Consider the following 11,365-nt stretch of genomic DNA (forward strand, 5'->3'; position numbering starts at 1 on the left):
TCCACTGCTAAGAGATGTGACGTGCTGCTTTTGTTTTTAAAAATTCTCTGTGTTATACTTTCTGCTTACAAAAGGAGAAATATAGGCTCACTAAACATTTTCCAACATTATAAGAGATACATAATATGAAAAGTGTGAAAGTTTTTTTACGATCCCTGCCCATCTATCCCAGATCACCATTGCCAATTATTTGGTATATCTCTTGAGATGGCATGCTTTCTGATTGCGAAGCAGATTGTGTCGGTTTTGTTTTGTTTTGTTTTGTTTTGAGACAGGATACGGCTTTGACACCCAGGAGGGAGTGCAGTGGTGCAGTCTTGGTTCATTGCAGCCTCCACCTCCCAGGCTCAATCCATTCTGTCACCTCAACCTCCTGAGTAGCTGGGAAAACAGGTGCATGTCACCACAGCCAGTTGATTTTGTATATTTTGTAGAGCCAGAGTTTCGACATGTTGCCCAGGCTGGTCTCCAACTCCTGAGCTCAAGTCGTCCACCTGCCTCGGCTTCCCAAAGTGCTGGGATTACAAGCCACTGTGCCCAGCCAGGTTGTGACTTAAAATGTGCAATATCTTTGACTTCCAAAAATTGCACCACAAACAGATTCCTTGGCAGTTTGGAGTGTATGTCCCAATCTGTGTGTATGTGTGGGTACAAGAGGAAGAGAGAAAGAATAAATGTAATAAAATCACTGCTATTCCTTTTCTGGGAAATAGTCTTCAGTTCTTGATTTTTATCTTTCATAGGAAATTGTGTTTCTAGGTAGCCAGATCATTTATCTAACATGAATATATTAAAATTTAGTTCAGTCTGAGACTACCCCAATCAGAATCTCCCCCACCCTCCATTAAATAAATAAGAACTGGTTATGAGCCTCATATGCTCACCTGGTGGAGAGCTGTCAAGAACATGGTGATAGGCCAGGCCCAGGGGCTCACGCCTGTAATCCCAACACTTTGGGAGGATGAGGGGGGAAGATCACCTGAGCCCAGGAGTTCGAGACTAGCCTGGGCAACATACCAAGTCCCCATCTCTATTAAAAAAAAAAAAAAAAAAAAAAAGGAGGAAGAACAACATGGTGATCTAGGTGTGGTTTCTGCCCAAGCATCCCTGAAGTTCTTATGAGCATATGAAGGGAAGGGGCCATGTTTTTGATGCCTAGCAAGGATATTCTGTAGTGGTGGCTTGAGGAGAAACCCTTTTGTAAACAATTACTGGGGAACCTGAAAGTTAAACTTCGACTCCCTCATGGAAGTAAAACCATATGCGTTTTGGGCATACCTACTCAGTGCACCAGCCGCTAAGCAGGTCCAGAGAGTAGAGTAGTCCTTGTGTTTCAGGGATACATGTTGCTTGGAGAAAGGAGATAGAGGCCTAGATTCTTTTTTTTCCTTTTTTTTTTGAGACACCATCTCATTCTCTCGCTTAGACTGGAGTGCAGTGGCCGGATCTCAGCTCACTGCAACCTCCACCTCTCAGGCTCAAGGGATTCTCCCACCTTAGCCTCCTGGGTAGCTGGGATTACAAGCCTATGCCACTACTGCCCAGCTAATTTTTGTATTTTTAGTAAGGATGGGGTTTCACCATGTTGGTCAGGCTGGTCTCGAACTCCTGACCTCAAATGATCCACCTGCCTCGGCCTCCCAAAGTGCTGGGATGTGAGGCACTGCATCCGGCCCCCTAGATTCTTATTCATTCTGTAACACTATGGCTGCTTTGCTGAGTTTATGCTCCCACATCCACACTTTTACAGAACATTTGAGAGAATACGTTTTGGCTCATGAATTAACTTGCAATTTGAGACTCCCTAACTGACAGTCTCCAAGCTGCTGTGGGAGTCCTTGATTCACATACATGTGTAAAATTTTGCTTGGATTTTCTAGGACAGTGAGCTGCATCCAGTTACAAGCTTTCTGTAACCAAGTTCTAGGTAGAATTTAGCACTCATCAGTGACTTCTCTGGTTAGGTGCTTAGTTCTGTGAGCATTAAGTAGAATCTAATATAAATATCCATCAAAAACCACATTTTGGGCTAGGCATGGTGGCTCATGCATAGCACTTTGGGAGGCCAAGGCGGGTGGATTACCTGAGGTCAGGAGTTCAAGACCAGCCTGGCCAACATGGTGAAACCCTGTCTCTACTAAAAATACAAAAATTGGCCAAGTGTGGTGGCACACACCTGTAATACCAGCTACTTGGGAGGCTGAGGCAGGAGAATCGCTTGAATCTGGGAGGCAGAGGTTGCAGTGAACCCACATCTCTCCACTGCACTCCAGCCTGAGCCACAGAGCAAGACTCCATCTCAAACAAACAAACAAACAAAAAACTGGTGTAGTGGCTCATGCCTATAATCCCAGCACTTTGGGAGGCCGAGGCAGGCAGATCACCTGAGGGCAGGAATTCAAGACCAGCCTGGCCGACATGGCGAAACCCCAACTCTACTAAAATTACAAAAATTAGCCGGGTACCGTGGCAGATGCCTGTAGTCCCAGCTACTCAGGAGGCAGGAGAATCGCTTAAACCCAAGAGGTGGAGGTTGCGGTGAGCCGAGATCACGCCTCTGCACTCCAGCCTGGGCGACGGAGTGAAACCTTGTCTCAAAAACCAAAACCAAAAACAAAAACAAAAAACAATTAGCCAGTCATGGTGGCAGGCGCCGGTGATCCCAGCTACTCAGGAGGCTGAGGCAGGAGAATCACTTTAACCCAGGAGGTGGAGATTGCAGTGAGCTGACATTGTGTCACTGCACTCCAGCCTGGGTGACAGAGTGAGACTCTGTCTTAAATAAAAAAAATCAAGATGCATTAGATGTATGATATTAATTTAATTCAGCTCTTGGTTAACTAGAGACATTTGGATTTAGCTATTCTACATTTCCAGGGTTACATCTGTAGACCTATAAAGCCAGCCTGAGATGTGTTAATATCGGGAGTGGAGGGGTGGCAGAGTGTTTCTGAGTTCATATACCATTTCCATTAGTTATATCTAAGCAGAATCTGAGTGATGAATGTCAGTGAGGGCAGATTCATGACTGATCTGTATTTCAGTTTCAGAACAATAGACTGTTTCTTCTCCTCCGACAGTAGACTAGAGTGATTTCATTTGCTAAAGCCCAAGCATGAACATTTCTGGAAGCTTAGAAAAGTGATGTTTCAGGCTGATCACGGTGGCTCACGCCTGTAATTCCAGCACTTTGGGAGGCCAAAGCAGGCAGATCATGAAGTCAGGAGATCGAGACCATCCTGGTTAACACGCTGAAATCCCGTCTCTACTAAAAATACAAAAAATTAGCCGGTGTTGTAGCACACGCCTATAGTAGCAGCTACTGGTGAGGCTGAGGCAGGAGAATTGCTTGAACCCGGGAGGTGGAGGTTGCAGTGAGCTGAGATCGCGCCATTGCACTCTAACCTGGGCAAAAGAGCAAGACTCTGTCTCAAAAAAAAAAAAAAAAAAAAAGAAAAGTGACAGCTGGATGCAATGGCTCATGCCTGTAATCCCAGCACTTTGGGAGGAGTGGGGGGAGGTGGCGGAACACCTGAGGTAGGAGTTCGAGACCAGCCTGGTCAACATGGTGAAACCTCATCTCTATTAAAAACACAAAAAATTAGCCGGGGCGTGGTGGCAGACACCTGTAATCCCAGCTACTCGGGAGGATGAGGCAGAAGAATTGCTTGAACCCAGGAGGCAGAGGCTGCAGTAAGCCGAGATCGTGCCACTGCACTCCAGCCTGGGCAGCAGAGTGAAACACCATCTCAAAAAAAAAAAAAAAGAAAAAGAAAAGTGATGTTGCTATGGTAGATGCCATTCTTACAGCATAACTTTGTATTGCAAACCTTTTTTATTTTTTCACAGCAGTGCTCTAACTTCAAAGACAGATTGATTTGTTTTCGTTTTTGTTTTTTGAGACGGAGTCTTGCTCTGTCGCCCAGGCTGGAGTCCAGTGGTATGATCTCGGCTCACTGCAACCTCTGCTTCCCAGTTTCAAGCAATTCTCCTGCCTCTGCCTCCCCAGTAGCTGGGACTACAGGCATGAGACCCCATACCTGGCTAATTTCTGTATTTTTAGTAGAGATGGGGTTTCACCACATTGGCCAGGCTGGTCTCAAACTCCTGACCTCAAGTGATCTGCCTGTCTCAGCCTCCTAAAGTGCTGGGATTACAGGCGTGAGCCACCGGACCTGCCATTGATTTGTTTTTTGTTTCTTCTTTTATTTTTCTCTGCCTCTTTGCATGCCTCAATCAGATGATTTTGTGTTTGTTTTAGAGATCTGTTAAAATTCCATCAAGCTAACTTGACATCAATACAGCCTTACATTTTAGAAGACAAACTCTGAATTCTTGATGGATTTCATAACATTTATAAGTAGTGTGGTAATCATATGTTTGCTAAACTTTGGAAATCATGATGCAACCCTCTGCCTTCACATAGTGAAGCCTTTTGGATTTTTCTTTAATGAAATATTAAATTGAATGTGGAACTTTGAGTAATTGGCCCAGATAAAAGAAATGACTCATCCAGGGATGACAAAAATTAATCCTGACCTTGAGGATTTCACTCTGCCAACTCAGAGAGTGAGATACACTGGCAATTGATTGGTAAAGTCAGAGTTCCCCTAACTCCCTCAGTTGTTTTTGAGTCATTAAGAACAACTAATATTAGCCCTGTCAGAAGCCAGCCTAAGAAAAGAATATTTGCCAAATGCAATTCCAGAGCTGGGATGTTGAGGTAGACAGTGAATATAATGGTTAAGTTATTCCTGAAACTTTAGCTCAGGTCTCTTTCCAAAATTAACATACTAATATATATAAAATTCACTCCTTTTCTCCTACTCCTACTTCCTACTGGCTCTCAAAAAATAGGACTCAGAAATGAAAGGATCAGGCATCTTCACAAAAATGAAGGAAGCCAAGCCTGAGCTGTCCATGGCTTCTCAAGTCTGCACCTGTAATCCTAACTATTTGGGAGGCTGAGGCAGGAGGATGGCTTGAGCCCAAGAGTTTGAGACCAGCCTGGACAACACAGTGAAACTTTGCACGGTGAAACTTTGCCTCTAAAAAAAAATACTAAGCCAAAAAAAAAAAAAAAAAAAAAAAAGGTTTCAGGGTTATTGTTTTTTTTGTTTTTTTCCCCAAACGTGGCTAGCAACAGCACCTGCCTCCAACAAAACTGCAGAGGCAGCTATCCCAGGGTACAATGGTGCGATCTCGGCTCACTGCAACCTCCGCCTCCCGGGTCCAAGCAAACCTCCTGCCTCAGCCTCCTGAATAGCTGGGATTACAGGCATACGCCACCACGCCTAGCTAATTATTGTATTTTTAGTAGAGACAGGGTTTCTCCATGTTGGTCAGGCTGGTCTCGAACTCCCGACCTCAGGTGGTCTGCCTGCCTCGGCCTCTCAAAGTGCTGGGATTACAGGCGTGAGCCACCGTGCCTGGCCCCCCAGGTATCAGGGTTTTTAAGGACAATTTGGTGGGTAGGGGAAGCCAGTGATCTGGAGGTGCTGACTGGTCAGGTCAGAGATGAAATCACAGGGGTCGAAGCTGTGTTCTTGCACTGAGTCAGTTCCTGGGTGGGAGGGCTATAAGATCAAATGAGCTAGTTTATCGATCTAGGTTGTGCCAGCTGATCCATCAAGTGCAGGATCTGCAAAATACCTTAAGCACTGGTTTTAGGTTTTACATTAAACCTAAAATTTAGATGATGTTATTCCCAGGAGCAATTTGGAGAGGGTCAGAGTTGTGTAGGCTCCAGTTTCATGACTCCTAAACCATAATTTTTTTTTTTTTTTTTTTTTTTTTGAGACAGAGTCTTGCTCTGTTGCCCAGGATGGAGTTCAGTGGTACAACCTCGGCTCATTGCAACCTCCGCCTCCCGGGTTCAGCCGATTCTCTGTCTCAGCCTCCTGAGTACCTGGGATCACAGGCACCCGCCACCACGCCCGGCTGATTTTCGTATTTTTAGTACAGATGGGGTTTCACTGTTTTGGCCAGGCTGGTCTTGAACTCCTGACCTCATGATCCACCTGCCTCTGCCTCCCAAAGTGCTGGGATTACAGGCGTGAGCCACCCGCACCCGGGCCTAAACCATAATTTCTAATCTTGCAGCTAATTTGAGAGTTCTATAAAGGCAGTCTAATCCCTAGGCAAGAAGGGGGTTTGTTTTGGGAAAGGGGTGTTATCATCTTTGCTTTAAACTCTAAACTGTAGCCGGGCATGGTGGCTCATGCCTGTAATCCCAGCGCTTTGGGATGCCAAGGCAGGTGGATGACCTGAGGTCAGGAGTTTGCCAACAGCCTGACCAACACGGAGAAACCCCATCTCTACTAAAAATACAAAATTAGCAGGGTGTGGTGGTACATGTCTGTAATCCCAACTACTCCGGAGGTTGAGGCAGGAGAATCGCTTGAACCGAGGAGGTGGAGGCTGCCGTGAGCCGAGATTGCACCACTGCACTCCAGCCTGGGCAACAGGAGCAAAACAACATATCAAAAAAACAAAATAAAACAAAACAAAAAAACCTCTAAACTATGAACTAAGTTCCTCCCAAAGTTAGTTCAGCCTACACCCAGGAGTGAACAAGGACAGCTTGGAGGTGAGAAGCAAGATGGAGTTGGTTAGGTCAGATCTCTTTCACTGTCTCAGTTACAATTTTGCAATGGCCGCTTCAGTAGTGTGTGGGGGAAGAAGTGTGTGTGTGTCTGTGAGTGTTGAGGGAGGTGTTCTTTTTTTTTTTTTTTTGAGAGGATATCTCGTTCTATTGATCATGAGGTCAGGAGATTGAGACCATCCTGGCTAACACGGTGAAACCCCGTCTCTACTAAAAAATACAAAAAACAAACAAACAAACAAACAAAAAACTAGCCGGGCAAGGTGGCGGGCGCCTGTAATCCCAGCTACTCGGGAGGCTGAGGTAGGAGAATGGCGTGAACCTGGGAGGCGGAGCTTGCAGTGAGCCAAGATCAGCTGCATTTGAGGGATAAATTCCCAGTGAACAAGGTGGAGACAGTAGGAGCGATGACACACAGGAATCCTATACTAGGATGTGTTCAAAGGACTATAAGTAAATCTGTGTGACTAGAGCTTAAAGTTTAAGACAGGTGCAATGCCAAAGTATCTGAGACAGGACTCAATCAATTTAGAAGTTTATTTTGCGAAGGCTAAGGACACACACACGGGAGACAGGTCTGTGCCTTTCTCCAAAGATGATTTTGAGGGTTTCAATATCTAAAGGGTAAAGGAGTGGATATTGGGGAGAGGAGAAATTTTTAAGTGGTGTGGGCCGATAAGAGGCAAATGGTTGCATTCCTTTGAGTCTTTGGTTAGCCATTGACATGTGAGATGGGGGGTAGAGGAATAGTCACGCATTCATCTAGCTCAGTGAATCTGCATTTTTACATACGATAAAATAAACATAGGCCAGAGGAAGCAATTAGATTTTAATTTGTCTCAGGTGAGCTGAGGGATGATGTTGAGTTCTGTCCTATGTCTCACCCCTGTGAATATAAGTTATCAATTTACAGTGTGAGGATGAAATTCAACAGAAATGTTTTAGGGTAAAGATCTTAGGGCCCACAAGGAATTTCCTAGTGGGCAAATTATGAGGGCGGTATGTAGCTTTTTTGTTTTGTTTCCTTTTGAGACAGGGTCTCACTCTATTACCCAGGCTGGAGTGCAGTGTCTCCATTATAGCGGTCCCCAACTGCAGCCTTGACCACCCAGGCTCAAACGATCCTCCCACCTCAGCCCACCAAGTAGCTAGGACTACAGGCACATGCGACCACACCCGGCTAATTTTTGTATCTTTTGTAGAGACAGGATTTCACCATGTTGCCCAGGCTGGTCTCAAACTCCTGGATTCAAGTGATCGCCTGCGTCAGCCTCCCAAAGGACTGGGATTACAGGCATGAGCCACTGCTCCTGGCTTATGTAGCTTATCTTTGAATAGGAGGCAGGTTTGTGTGACACATCCCCAGCTTGACTTTTCCCTTTGGCTTAGTGATTTGGGGGTCCCAAGATTTGTTTTTCTTTCACATAGGTAAAGTCCAGAGAAGAAGCTGGTGAGAAAGAGACAGGAGCCAGATCCTGAATGACGGTAAATTGAATCCTGGAGGGAACCAAACAAAGCCCTGAAAACCTCCAAGAATCTCAAGTTCGCCAAATCCATGGTAATGTCCTGCCACTCCCCAGGACTGCCACACTGCACGCACCCTATCTAATGGCAACCTACCGCAGGGGCCAAGGAAAAACGTCCCCTTTGTCCTCTGGAGGTTCACTGAAAAATCAGCTGGCAAAAAGCACACTAACAGGAGAAAAGATGTATATGTATTATTATAAAAAGACGTAAATGTATTATTGGGCATGTGGGGGAACCACAGAGTAATTACTCCACCTCTCAGTGGGTTCAGAAGCTTATATACCACTCCTGAGGTTACACAAATTTTGGGGACTCAGAGAATGCCCCAAAACAGGTAATGGTGGTAAATCAGGATTTAGTGGCAAGACAGAAATGGCAACTTGGCTAGCAAAAGTCATCTCATTATGTAGATTAGGGGTCCCCAAACTTTGGGCCATTTACATTGTGGCCATTTACATTCCTGTTAGGAATAGGGCCGCACAGCAAGAGGTGAGTGGCGAGTGAGTGAGCAATACCGCCTGAGCTCTGCCTCCTGTCAGGTCAGCAGCTGTTATTAGGTTCTCTTAGGAGCAAGAACCCCATTGTGAACTGCACATGCAAGGGATCTAGGTTGCGGCTCCTCATGAGAATCTAATGCCTGATGATTTAAGGTGGAACAGTTTCATCCTGAAAACCATCCCCCTGCCCTGGTCCATGGAAAAATTGTCTTCCATGAAACCTATCCCTGGTGCCAAAAAGGTTGGGGACCACTGATGTAGATGAAACCTCACAGGTAGTAGCCATTGGAGAGAATAGATGGTTAATGTTTCTTTCAGACCTTTAAAGGTGTCAGACTCTCCACTAACCTTTCCTATATCTGGACAAGGGAAAGCCTCAGAGAGCACCTGGCTGCATCAGTGCAGATTTTCTCTGTATATTGCAAGCCTCTCCCACAAAAAACAAAAAACAAACAAACAAAAAAAACAAAAACAGCTTCATAGGACTACTTCCGCCTGCAGGTCCTCTGAACAGCCATCTCAAAATATGTGAAAGAAGTATAGTCTGGGGTAAAATTTTTTTGTTTGCTTCACTATGCATCTCACCTTGGGTGTTATTCCTGCCACTGGTTTCATGTTCTCAGACTCATGAAGCTGAAAAAGAGTTGGGGGTGCAGAATTTGGTGTGCTTCATCCTTTGTGGGCTTGAAGAGTCCCTTGTTCCCAAAATTAGTCCCTGGGGCGCTCTGCTTCACAGGCAAATAAAAGCAAAAAGAAGCTTGCTTAGCCTTAAGTGAGGAAATGACTCACAGATTTAAAACAAAAAAGGAAAAGATGGAGGCATTTTGTAGGTGAAAGGGCGAGAGTCTTCTGATGCAAAATAAGAGGTCATTAGAGCAGGGATGGATTACCAATAAGCAGAGCAAACATTTGCTTAGGGAGCAAACAGCCCCGGAACACGAAAAAGAAAAGAAAAATGTAATAATTTGATTGCTTAAAACACTGAAGATGGCAACATAGGAAAAAACCCAAACGAGAACTTTTTTGGATTTCGTAACACTTATTTTATGGTTTAGTATTTATGGCTTAGTTTTATATTTTATTTTGAATTACATGTGCGGAGGTGGGGGAAAAATACTGTATTTTTTCTTGCCAAGTAAGGACCATTATATATTCAGGTATAATGGTATAAGGGATATCATTTTAATGGGTCTGTTTGGAGCTTTAAATATGATCAACAGTATCTGTGTGCATGCAAGATTGGTTAAGAAATTGGGGTAGACCGGGTGCAGTGGCTCACGCCTGTAATCCAGCACTTCCCAAGGCCGAGGCGGGCGGATTACGAGGTCAAGAGATCGAGACCATGCTGGTCAACATGGTGAAACCCCGTCTCTACTGAAAATACAAAAATCAGCTGGGCGTGGTGGCCCACGCTTGTAGTCCCAGCTACTCGGGAGGCTGAGGCACGAAAATCACTTGAACCGGGGAGGCTGGAGTTGCAGTGAGCCGAGATCGGGCCACTGCACTCCAGCCTGGTGACAGAGCGAGACTCCATCTCAAAAACAAAAACAAAAAAACAAAACAAAACAAACAGACAGAAAACAAATTGGGGTAAAAGCCTCTGAGAGCTTCCTACAGTTGCAACTCCAAAGCTTCACAAAGCCATTCCCTGGGACTCCAGCGCTGTGGGCTCCTCAGGGGGCGGACCCGCGGCGCCAGCGCCTGCTCCCCTCCCACCTGCCAACCCTCCCTTCTGCTGTACCCTCTCTGCGAGCCGCGTGCGGGGGATGGGGGGTGGGGCGAAGCCAGACAGCTTCATCTGGAGATCCCTGGTCACTCACGGGGGAGGAAGTCCCACGAGCCCTACCTGGCCTCAGGCGGTGGCACAACTTGTCTGCTCAAATAATCTGGTTCCAAATCCGTGCATTTTACACGAGAAAAAAACAAAACAAACAAAAAGCACAACTGGGACTCAGATGACGATTTAAGTTGTCTTTCGAAAACAGTGCATAACCCTGCACATAAAAGTTGCCTATCTCACATGAGCCTACGCAGCTATCATTCTGGAGTGATCTGGAGTTAAGTCTTTTCTTTTTCTTTTCTTTTTTTTTTTTTAGACAGGGTCTCACTCTGTCACTCAGGCTGGAGTGCAGTGGCGCGATCTCGACTCATTGCAGCCTCGACCACCTGGGCTCAAACGATTCACCTCAGCCACCTAACCCCCGCCCCCAACCCCGCCAAACAGCCGGGACTAGCTGGGACTAGAGGCGCGCGCCACCACGCCGGGCTCCTTTCTTTGTATTTTGGGAGAGACGGGGTTTCACCATGTTGGCCAGGCTGGGCTCGAACTCCTGACCTCAGGTGATTCGCCCGCCTCGTCCTCCCAAAGTGCTAGGATTACAGGCGTGAGCCACCGTGCCCAGCCTCCACAAAACTTTTAAAGGTTATTAGTTCGCTAAAAAAAACAGCGTAGAAGCCACTGTGCAGCGCCACGCGATCTCGGCTCACTGCAGCCTGGACCTCCCAGGTTCAAGCGATCCTCCCATCTTAGCCTCGCAGGTAGCTGGGGGACACAGGCGCGCGACACCACGCTGGGCTATTTTTAAAAATTAAAAAAAAAAAAAAAAAATCTTCGACATGCTGGTCTGGAACTCCTGGGCTCGACAGATCCTCTCGCCTCAGCCTCATAAAGTGTTGTGATTACAGGCGTGAGCCGCCGCTTCCATTTTTAAAGAGTTCTATTCTGAGGACTAACGCC

This window comes from Theropithecus gelada, chromosome 15 (assembly GCF_003255815.1).
Source record: "Theropithecus gelada isolate Dixy chromosome 15, Tgel_1.0, whole genome shotgun sequence".
Lineage (NCBI taxonomy): Eukaryota > Metazoa > Chordata > Mammalia > Primates > Cercopithecidae > Theropithecus > Theropithecus gelada.